This window comes from Cupressus sempervirens, chromosome 5 (assembly GCF_028749045.1).
Source record: "Cupressus sempervirens isolate cs-2001-9-10 chromosome 5, ASM2874904v1, whole genome shotgun sequence".
Classification (NCBI taxonomy): Eukaryota; Viridiplantae; Streptophyta; class Pinopsida; order Cupressales; family Cupressaceae; genus Cupressus; species Cupressus sempervirens.
In genome coordinates, this window is record NC_143122.1 from 967,875,408 (window position 1) to 967,888,041 (window position 12,634).

At 34.9% G+C, this 12,634-nt stretch overlaps 1 pseudogene; it reads right to left on the minus strand.

Annotated features, from left to right (window-relative positions):
• Positions 1 to 5,642: 5,642 nt before the first annotated feature.
• Positions 5,643 to 6,913, minus strand: LOC149559173 (oxysterol-binding protein-related protein 1C pseudogene; annotated as a pseudogene).
• Positions 6,914 to 12,634: the final 5,721 nt, after the last annotated feature.

The following is a 12,634-nucleotide window of genomic DNA, read 5'->3' on the forward strand; positions in this document are numbered from 1 at the left end:
TCCTTTCAAACCCTAATTAACACATAATTGAAAGAAATGTACATGCATGTACACATATAAGAAAACATAAAATGAAAGCATGCATCAACACATAACACAAAGATTTGATAACCTAGAAACCCTCCAGGAATAAGAAGGTAAAACTGGGGTGGGGATGATACCCACAAAAATTACTACAGCAATCAATGTTCAACCACTTCTGATGGTCTGCCATGTTAAAGGCTTTACACTATGTCAATAGTGACCTGGCTAAAGGATTTACAAACACTTATAAGAAGTGTCACCCTATTAAAGGATTTACAATAGGTGGTTAAACCCACCTAATACATAGGATTTTCAAGACCTTCTCCAAAGGTTCTTCTACCTAGTTGTTAAGCTAACCTATCAACATAGGATTTCAACCTCTAATAAAATTGTGAGAGAGTATTAGAACATTTGACCTAATTGAATGCAATGTAAAATTGTTGTATTCAACTACTAGATCTTCTCTTCTCATTATGATCCTTCCTTGATCTGATCTTTGTAAGTGCTCCTTGTCCCTTGTACTATTCTAATCAACTTGATATGAAATTTTTGCTCTGTTCCTCTTAGTCTTTCCTCCTTCTTACTAAAATTTCACTATATTCTTCCCATACACTATTCTCATGCACATTTTCAATGGTGCATTCAACCTCCTTATAAATAATGCAAAGACTTAGGGTTAGGTATGGATCTACAATTCATATTGAATCTGAAATTCCCACTCATACCTTGCATTTTTCTCATTGGTTGCATGCCTTCTCCATTTTTCTAATTGGTTGCATGCAGATTGCATAGGGAATGTCAGTGATTCGTCCTTATGTTTTTTCTCCTTCAAATCTCTCGAAGTTGGCTCCAAAAATGGTTTACATTTTAGTTTGTGAAAGCACAAACTCTTATGTTGATCCTAAGTTGCTCGGCACTCATTACATTATTGATGCTCGGCATGAACTCATTCCTACATTACTCGGCATCTATTACTTTCCTAGTTTTCTTGACACCTGTTAAACACTATATTGCTCAGCACATGTATGTTTTGTATTGCTCAACATTTGAACATTTCCGGGTTTGCTCAGCACATGAACATTTCCTAGATTACTTGGCACATACTGCATTCTGACTTGGTTGACACTAATTGTGGCTCGGCACCTATTGAAATTTTGGCTCAGCATACATTGTGTACTCAGCATGTATAGTGAAAAATGGTTAAGTGTGTTGATACTCAATTGTCAAGACTATTCTTTTGATGAACAATGTCCAACTAATCGAGAACCCATGCCTAGCATGGTCTGGCACCATCCTCCATATCAGTGAGACCAGATAGAGCTCCAACCGTGACAACCTCTACTCCAACTAGATGATTTCAGATTTAATAATCACCAAAAGGTTTTAATTAAACAATTAAAATAAGAATAAGTCAACCGTACAGGGATGACATTGGTAAAATATGAAAAGGTAAATCACTAACTCCATGTGCCACGGCTAGGGGTATAATTCCTACACACTAAAACACACAATCAAGTGTAATCACATATAATAACATAGCCAAAGTAATAAATGCAATAAATAATTAATTTAACCATTTATTCAATTATACCTAAATAATCCATTTACATCACTCATGTTCTCATAAAGCATAAAGATACAAGAATGAAGTAGATAACCATAGCATACAAAATCCATCACATAACCATAAGTAAAAATATGTCCAAATACTAGATAATTAGATATCATCATAGACCTACTGACATCTCAATATGGCATCAACATGAAAATATGATAAACTGAACAACATAGCAGTAAAACATCTATGGTATTGAATCAAAGTATAACATTCAACCCTCAAGTCATCTCAAAGTACATATAAAAGAGTATTAAGTGTCTCTCAAATCAAAATAAACAACGTACAGACTACAAACACAAGAGGCACTACAGATCAAAACATTAGAAAATATTATGCCCAAATTTAGTTTAGAAGAGATTGTCGAAGCTTTAGAGAAACACAACAACTCATTTGTGTATAAATACAAAGCTATTTATATTTTATGTAATAATTTGTAACTCATTGATGAAGATTCAAAAATGATATGGGGATAAATTCACAATGTTAAGGACCCAACAAGACTATTAAATTGGCTAACAAAGAAACCAATCAAGATGTTGAGCTAGAAAATAAAGAAGTTGAGTATATCAACATCACCCCAAAAGATTTTATTAAATCAGTATATCAAATGGTGGGAGATATTATTGGAAAATAAGATACAATTACTATAGAAGGATTTCATAATAAAGACACTGCTAAGAAGTTAAAGAAGGATGAGAAAATTACAATGCCTATTGGGTTAGACACAAAGTGAATAACACTTGATGAATCTACACATGCTCACATACCTAGACTTGATCCAGTAATTCAACACATTAAAGAGTTCCCAAAGCCTAAGGACCACAATGTAAATGATGTTCCTATCACATCTCTACATATGCTAGTAGACACCATTGTGAGAACTGAGGAACAATAGATGATATAGAAACTAAGCAATAAGCTCAACAAACATAAGGGGGATAAGGAGATGAGAGTACTAGATATTAGAACAATGGAAATGAACATGCTCAAATTGGAGGAGACTCCACAGAGAATAATGCATTAAATTTTTCTACATGTGATAAAGCACCAGCCCACAAACCTCCTAGTGAGGGAACAATTAGGCATGGCCAATTGATTATTGCAAAGGAAAAAAAATACTAGAGGACCTACATGTATCATTACATTATCAAGTTTCTCTATTGATCCTATGTTTTCACAAACATTAGTTCTAAACCTACTTGAAGTTAAAGTGTCAAAGCTACCAAGTATAGAGAATGTGAACAATGTGTTGGTGTTTTTGAAACACTGATGGTTTCAAATTACCCTAATGATAATATAGTACATCTAGGGGCAGCTAACTCTCATCTTGAATATATCATTTCAAACACTAGGCCAACTATAAGGCTTGACCCTTCTTTTACTTTAGGTTCTGCAAAACCTAGGTGGGTGGACCTCAGATTCAAATAATATGGTACTAGTGCTAAACATATTCTTGAATCTATTAATATTAGATTAAAACCCTAAATCTTCTAAAACTTATGCAAGGATCTCCAACATGGAATAGCTAATAACATGACCAAAGAACTTGGTAAGCTAAGTGAGGGCATCACATTTAGGTTCTTCAACATTAAAGGGAAAATACTTCATTAATGATGTTGATTTTTAGCAAAACATGACATGAACAACATAACCCTATGATCCTTCAAAATGATCAATGCCTTATCTATTAGGCAGTCACACAAAACCCTAACAAACATCCCTGAAAGTCATTGACATATGTCATATATTAGGACTTCCTAATCTATCTATCCACTTTGTGAATTAGACATCTGAATCTCATACTCAACCTATCCCTTCATGAGATCTGCAATCCTATGATGATGAATCAAGCATTTACATAACTATTTGAGTCATAAGCACAATAAATCAACATTTACAACCAATAGATTGCAACTGATTTTCATAATCTTTGTTTACAAAACACAAAAGATCACAAACAACATGAATGGGAGAGAAGATGTCAGAATAAAGACTAATTTGCTACTACCTGTTCATTCATTTCTTTGAAACAAATACAATAAGATGCATGAAATTGAAACGCAAAAGTACATAATAGACCAGAACTATCTATATTCTCATTTCTTGCTATTCATTACAAGAGAAATTGCTGAAAGGAATGGTATCACAGCAGTGAGAAGTTTTTCTCAAAAAACTAGAAACAACCCTTACAATGGATGAAAGAAAGAACAATATAGAAGAGGATGAATTCCCAGATATAATCTAAAGACAACATGTGTCCACTTAAAATTCCATCCTTTTCTATTGCAAAACCTCTTTCCTCTTTCCATCCATTTGATCTAATTTAGTTTTCATCAATATTCTGCAACAAACTTGGAAGTATCTTTGTTGAATGATGAAAACCTTTGTGTCACCAAAATAACTGAGCTGCATCATGAAATGCTGGTAAAAACCTGACTTTAAACTAATTTGAAGGTGACCAAAACTGACCCCAACTGCATTTTTACCATGTTTTACCAACCTTCTAACTACATTTTCAATTTTTACCCATTTCACTGAGAAGGCCCAAATTTTACATTTCTATCTATAACTTCAACTAGTGAATTCTTGTTTTAAAACAAACTCCATAATCAAAAATTTTGTCTTCTCCCAATTTTGGCGATATATAATATGCCTCTATTTGCTTCCTAGGAACTCCCAGAATGTAATTTTGAAAAATCAACCTCTGCTACATGGTCTCTGGTCTGTAACTTTTAAATTTTTAAAAATTTAAAATTTTCTAAAGCTTACAATTTAGAATAAATCATCTTTCAATTTAAAAGTGTATACTAACCCTTTTATGAGAAAATATTTTAAAAATTTGTTTTTGGCATTTTGATTTTCCCTCCAACTTCTATTTTAGGTCAAACCCCCTTTGACCAAGCTACTATTTGGCAAAATCTAATTGGCATATCTATACAATCACCATCCGCATCATCTCTGAGTGGGCCCACTGACACATGTCAACTAGGCACTTCACTGCATTATAGTTAGCAGCTACTGACTATGTAAGCAGGGAAGCATCGTCATGACATGTGTCCCCCATGCCACATTAGTACCTCAAATCTCATGTTAGGCTAGAGCCTCCTACCACTTTTCATACAAGGACTTCTCTAATGGATGCCATGTGTCACTCTAGGATTCATCCAAATTTCCACATCGCTATTGACAAGTTCCACCAGCTCACCACCGGCTTGGGACCACTAGCACATGGCACCAGGTTCTTCCCTGCATTATTTAACTATCAAGAAACTTTTTGAAGTGGGGAAGCACCCACCGTAGGATGCCCCACATGGCACAATCCTATGTGTCAATCTTCAGCTTGCTATTCTAGAGCCACATCATCATGCTCGACACTTTGTTCAAAATTTCTTCCTACTGTCACCTCCAACTAGCCGTACATGGGTCCCTCAATGCATGTCTAGGCTTCTAAAAGTGGTGTTTCTTTAAGATAGTATGCTATTGTGTAAGTGAATACTTAAACATTAAAAATCCTCCCTAACCTATGAATGTGTGATATAATTCCTATGTTCTCTACACATCATCTTTGCCATGGAACTTTGCATTTCTTCCTCGCAACTAGAGCCTTTCCTTCCACGAGGGGCTCAGCCTTTTCGTTGGCATGGATGATGGCCAAACATGGGTGCTATGCCTTGGATGTGGATGCTCTTCATGTAGGGGTGGCCCAATTAAAAAATGCAGCCCTTGCACCTTTTGTCTCTTTGGCTCCTACGCATGGCTTCTCTCCTTGGCATGAGTTGTCATTTAACTGCAGTGCATGTTTCTTTTACACGTCTAATTTTATTAAGAGAAACCTTGCTATTTCCATATGGATTATGAGGATGCATAATCTATACATAGTGTTTCAAAACATTTGTTGTTCCTTTCACTTTGGATTCCCCTACTAAAATGTGGCTCTTCTCTACTTGGCAACTCCCCAAATGTGTGTGCCCTTCACTTTGGCTAGCTATTGCTTTTTTTCTTAGTGCCTCCTTTGTGTCCTCCATAGCTGCCTTCCTATAAAAGTTGCAAGTTTGTTCCCATTTTGATCACGGACATAACCTTGTACCTTTTCAAAAATGAATTGTATGCCTTTATCAAGATAATTTTCTTTGTATGTCTCTCCTAGCTATGGATTAAATGGTTTACACATTTGACCCTCCAATGATGCATATCCAGAGATAACTAATGTAGCAATGTGCAATATCCTCATGAAATAGTTTCCTTATTTACTATATTTATATGCTCAATCTAGAAGATAGGAGTATTCCATATCCTCAAAACATTTTTGTAAGAAAGAGATTGGCTCATTAAAATAAACTGGAAGGCAAACTTTGGTCAAGTCTTTTCTAATATTATCCTTGATCAATGATTACAAGCTAACACTTTTCTCTATTTCTTTAGGTTCAAGCAACCTCTTTCACTGCTCAATAAGCGGAAAATTATAATCAACTACACTCATTTCTTACTCATCCCCATCTACATGTGTCATACACCTTGATAGAGGTGATCTAGCACCACGAGATTCTGGTAATTTAGTTGAAGATTGTCCATTGAATGCATCTGTACCAAGAAATTTTGTTTTGTTAAAGTAAACATCATCTCCCTCATCTATATCTACTTCAAGTGCAACATGTTTTTCCTTTTCCTTGTTAGTATCCGAGTTAGTTCCATGAAAAGCTTTGGGCATACTTTCACGAGAATAGTGACCACCATGCATACAATTTTGTGTTTCATCTACAAATTTGGCCTCTAGTTCCATCTTTTTTGCCTACAGTAATAGACATCCAACATAAGCATTATAACAATAAAAATCTTTGTAGCTGTCTTGATTTCTTAATCGACTACAAATTCTTTTTCTAAAGCAATCTTAGCTATTTTTGTAAGATAGAAAATTCAAAATTATAATGCCTTCACAGTCCCTAATCACCTCTTCAGAAAGGCCCTCTTCTGTTAACCATTATCTCAATGTTCATATTGAAATTTCTACTTCCTAAGACTCTAGCAAGGTAATTAAGTCAACCTAACTACTATGGAATCATTCTTTTGTGACACGCAATGCACCCATCCATACTTGTCTATCTTTTCTTCTCTTTGCATGGAGATGTAATGTCTTTATTCTAGTAAAAATATAGAATTCCTCTCATTTGATTTACTTTCTTTGAAGGAAGAAATCACAAAAGAAACTATTAATCTATCACCTCCCAAAAACATAACAGTTTTCATTGAGCCAGATTCAACATCATCACCCATTTCTTCAATCCAAGATAAGAGCTACCTATCAGCTTCTAAAAATGCTTTCCCTAATGCCTCTTCTTTATTCCAAATATTGATGACATATAAAAATAGTTGATGTAACCTCTTAACTATTAGAATTCTTTAGAATAACTGAGAGGGGGGGGGTGAATCAATTATTCAAGGTCCAAATGCCCTAATAATACTTTTTCTCTACTTTTAATGAATCCATACACTTTTTATCCATCCAAACTTAAGTCAACCATATTAGCAAGTTACAGTAAATCAACATGCAGAGATAAAACATGAAAGATCAACACATGACACAATGATTTACGTGGAAACCCAATTTGGGAAAAACCATCAGTAACATGCTACTTGATTTTCACTCTTCTAAAGTGATGCCCTATTAAAAGCCTACCCTATTAAAGGCTTACAAGACACTATTAAATGCGACCTTGTTAGAGGTTTTCACCAAACTATTAGGAATGGGCCTGGCTAAAGTACTTTTGAATATTCACTTGGAATGTCACCCTGTTAAAGGATTTACCTCATGGCTATTAAACCAACCTAAGTCCATAGGATTTAAACTATCTATTACAATTGCTAGAGAGTAACAATAATGGCTTTTTGATTTGATATAACTTACAACATACTTTTCAAATTTTAGATCACACTTCAATTCTATCCTTTTGCTTGGCTTTAATCACTTCAGCTCTAACTGGTTGTCTTCTTCTCAAGCTTCGTCTCCTTGAGTCTTCCTACTCATCATACCAATGCATCCATATTTGGGTCTTCTTATTGAAATAGAGTAACTATGCTCTCTTTCCTCCTTAGCACCTCCTTCAACATTTTATGCATTCATGCTTGACCGCCTCTCTCTCTCTTTTCTTCATGAACTTATGTCTCCTTAAATAGAAATCTGATTTTCCTTTTCCACTCAATTCTCCCTCTCCAATTTTAGGGTTTCAAATGGATTAGGTAGGATACAATGTATCTAACCCATATCTTGTTCTTATTAAAAACTTCATCAGTTGTATCTTTTAAAAACATTCTACATGGTGTTCTGTGCCACCAGCTCATCATTCTTATCTTCCATTTAATTTACAAACTTCTAGATAACAACCTTGTCGGCTTAGATCTAGCAAATCTTCAATTTTTAAAATAATGCAGAAACTCGACATCATTGATTTACTGGTGCTTGGCACCTCTGTGTTACTCAGCACTATTGGTTTTCTAATGCTCAGCATCTATTTCCTGGATAGCTCAGCACCTGAAGTTCACTCGGCACTTGATAAATTCTATATCACTTGGCATTTGAAGTTTACTCGGCACTTGATAAATTCGGTATCACTCAGCATCTGAAGTTTACTCGACACTTGTATCACTCAGCATCTGAAGTTTACTTAGCACTTGTATCACTCGGCATCTAAAGTTTACTCAGCACTTGTATCACTCAGCATCTAAAGTTTACTCATCTTGCTCGGCTTCAACTAGGAATCTGTTCGGCACCTACTAGCTTGCTCGTCTCCCTCTCTCTAATGAACTTTAGTTAGGCTTTACAGATGTCTTAGCTAAAAACCTTTCATCTCTGATATGTTTTAGTGTGCCCATTCTCTATGTCTTTATAGTATGTCATCAACACATTTTTTCATCAATGGCTTAGCTGATCCTTGTACTTCATTACAACATCATAACTTCAACCTTTCTCTTGGTGTGCTAGTTACATCTTATTGATTTCCTCCTTCTTGTCAATCAACTAACTGATAGTATTTGGATCACTAAAGCAATTGTCATTCCTGCAAGTAGCAAGTTTGACATCAATGACAAAATAATGATTGAGAACATTCTTTACCAGTTCCATATGATCATTCTAACAACTTTCCTCATGATCTTTTCAATCATTTCCAACAATCTCCCTCTTTGGCATTGATGGAAAAACCAAACTAATCAATTGTTCATCTTAGTTACAATCTCCCTCTTTCTTATATATCTCCCTCTTGCTTTATATTGATCAAGTTTCTGCATATTTCTCCCTCTTTGACATAAATGCCAAAGATGAAGCATCTTTATTATGCAAAATATAAGCTTTAGCTTCTTGTTGTTTTTCTCCCTCTGTCACCATGCTTTTGACTAATTTGGAGTTTTTGCTCCTGCTGTCATCCTCTGCATCATTCTTCTGATATTTCAATGATTTATTGCTGGTGATGCAGGGCAGCTTTCTTGTTGCTTTAGACTGCTTGAGTTAGGGGTATTACCCCCAACTTGCCTCTAAGATATTCATAAGCATCCTTTGGCAATGGTTTGGTGAAGATATCTGCAATGTGTTCCTTTGTGTGAATGTATTCTAACTTTACTTGTTTGTCTTCTACCAGTTCTCTGACATAATGATACTTTATTGCGATGTGCTTGGTTTTTGCATGCATTACTAGATTTTTGGATATGTTTATAGCACTTGTGTTATCACAATACAATATCATAGGTTTTGTTACCTCTTCTTTCATTCCTTCCAATAGATGTGTGAGCCACACAATGTTTGTGCAATTGACTATTGCTGCCACATATTATGATTCTGCAGTGGACTGAGATGTGCATGTTTGTTTCTTGCTAGTCCAGGTAACTAGCCTTTTGCCTAGAAATAATGCACCTCCACTTGTGTTGTTCATATCATCAATTTTTCCTCCCCAATCTGCATCTGTATATGCATTGAGCTCAAATTTTCCATTCTTCTTATAGTATAGACCAAAGTTATCAGTTCCTTTAAGATATCTCATTATTCTTTTTACTGCTATGAGATGATTTTCTTTGGGATTAAAAGAGAATCTAGCCACTATTCCAACTACTAATGCTATGTTTGGTCTACTGTGTACAACATATTGTAATTTTCCAATCATGAATCTGTACATTATTTGATTGACTTCAGCTAATTCATCATTTTTGGACAACTTATTCCCTGTTGCCATTAGTGTGCTGACTAGTTTGGACTCCTCCAATCCAAACATTTTAAGAATCTCTTTGATGTACTTTTTTTGTGTCACAAATATACCATGTTTTAGTTGGTGTACTTCCAATCCAACAAAAGATTTGATTTCTCCAAACATAGACATTTCAAATTCATGTTTCATTTTGTCAACAAAGCCTTTGCAAAGCACTTCCTTTCCACCAAACACTATGTCATCCACAAAGATTTTAGATACAATAATATCCTTACCTTCTTCTGCTTTGATGTACATGTTGATGTTATCATCAGTTCTTTCAAATCCTATTTGCACTAGATACTTGTGAAGTCTTTCATACCATGCTCTAGGTGCTTATTTCAAACCATAGAATGCTTTATGTAGCTTCCAAACCATATCCCTGTTGTTCTCATCAACAAATCCTTCCGGTTGTTCAATGTAGACTTCTTCTTCTAGTATACCATTTTAAAAAGTAGACTTTACATCCATCTGATAGACTTTAAAATCTTTATATGCAGCATATGCAAGTAAAGTTCTTACTCCTTCCATTCTAGCAACAGGGGCGAATGTTTCCCCATAGTCTAGTCCTTCTTCTTGAGCATAAACCTTGCATACTAGTCTAGCTTTGTTTTTGGTAATCTCACCATTCTCATCTAGCTTGTTTCTGAATACCCATTTGGTGCCAATCACATTCTTGTCAACTGGTCTGGGAACCAAACTCCAAGTTTTGTTCTTCTTTATTTGATCAATCTCTTCTTCCATAGCTTTATACCAGTCATCATCTTGTAATGCACCATATACTGTCTTAGGTTCAGATTTGCTAATCAGACATGATTCATGTCTTAGTCTATTCCTTGTCATTGGTCTTGCATCTTTGTCACCAATTATCTATTCAGCAGGGTGATGTCTTTTTACATATTTGGATAATCTTGGTTCTGTCCTTGTTTCCATGTTTGATGTTTCTAATTTAGGGTCACTATGTACTGATTTTTCAGGTTGTTCTTCATCTCTTTCATATGTACTGACTTCAGAATCAGATTGTGCATTTCCTTCATTTTGCAACTCAGCTTCTAAATGCAACTTGGCATTCACTGGTTGTGAGTCGGTTGAAACTAAAATTTATTGTTGAGTTTCAATTTGATTGACATCATCCTCATTAGTCATTCCTTCATAGGAATACACAAAGGTTCTGTATTCATCCATTCTTTTTGGTTCTTTAGCTTGGACTTCTGTATGTTCATCAAAGTTTACATTTGCACTTTCCACAATTTTATTAGTGTTAGTATTCAAACACTTGTAGCCTTACTTCTAGTGGAATAACCAAGGAATATGCCTTTATCACTTTTTGCATCAAATTTTCCATTTCTAGTACCTTTAAGGATAAAGAATTTGCAACCAAATACTTTGAAATGTTTTACATTGGGTGAGTTACCATACCATAATTCAAAAGGTGTTGTATTTGTACCTTTTTTGACTTGTACTCGGTTCAGTGTATGAACAGCTACACCTACAGCTTCTCTCTAGTATTTTAGGGCAATAGTCTTTTCCATCATTAATGTTCTCACACGGTCAATCACAGATCTATTTCTTCTTTCAAAAATTCCATTCTGTGGGGTAGTTCTAGGAGCTGACGTTTGTCTTTTGATTCCTTTATCATTACAAAATATCTCGAATTCATTTGATGTGAATTCACCACCTCTGTCTGATCTTAGGCATTTCAAGCTCTTTCCTGTTTCCTTTTCAACTCTAGCCACATAACACTTAAACATTTGAAAAGTATCAAATTTTTTCTTTAAGAACATAACAGTCATCATCCTGGAATAGTCATCAACAAACAACATTGTGTACTTATCTCCTTTATAGCTTTGTACTTCCATTGGACCACATAAGTCAGTATGAACTAGTTCAAGTACTTCTTTGGATGTATAGTTTTTGCTTTTGAAACTCGACTTTTTCATCTTTCCTAGCTGACATTGTTTGCACATGATATTATCAGGCTTCTTCAATTTTGGTAAACCTCTTACTTTCTTTATTTTACTGATCTTGACCAGATTTTCAAAGTTGACATGACATAGCCTTCTATGCCATAACCATTCATCATCAAATTTTGCAATAAAGAAAGAAACATCATCCATATCAAGGTAAAATAGATTACTCCTTGTTTGATCTCCTTTTCCTATCAGTTTATCATCAGTATCATAGATTTTTGTAGTTTTGTTTCCAAATTCTACTTTGCATCTTATATTGCCTAACTGTGAGACACTCAACAAATTGTAGTTTAATCCTTCAACATAGTATGCATTATCACATGAAATTTTCTCTGTGAGCTTAATGGAACCTTTTTCTTTGATTTGACATGGAGCATCATTACCAAATCTAACACTATTTCCATCATACTGAGTAAAGTTAACAAACTTACTTTTGTCTCCTGTCATGTGATGTGAGCATCCACTATCTATGATCCACCTGTTATTCTTGTTCATACATGTTACCAGTGCTGAGGGCTCTTCTTCACCAGATTGGTCCTTCATGGCTACATAAACAACTTCATCATCATTATCATCAGAATTTTCTTCAACAATATAACACTTGTTACCTTTGTCTTTGTAATCTCTCCTGTCATCATCTCTTCTGAATTTATTTTTGTTGCCTTCCTTGTAATCCTTTTTCTTTGTACATCTGGTAGCAATATGACCTACTTCATTGCAATTTACAAAAATGATAGGCATCTTACCTTTGAATTTTCCTTTGCCTCTGTGAAATCTTCTAGCAAGCAAAGCTT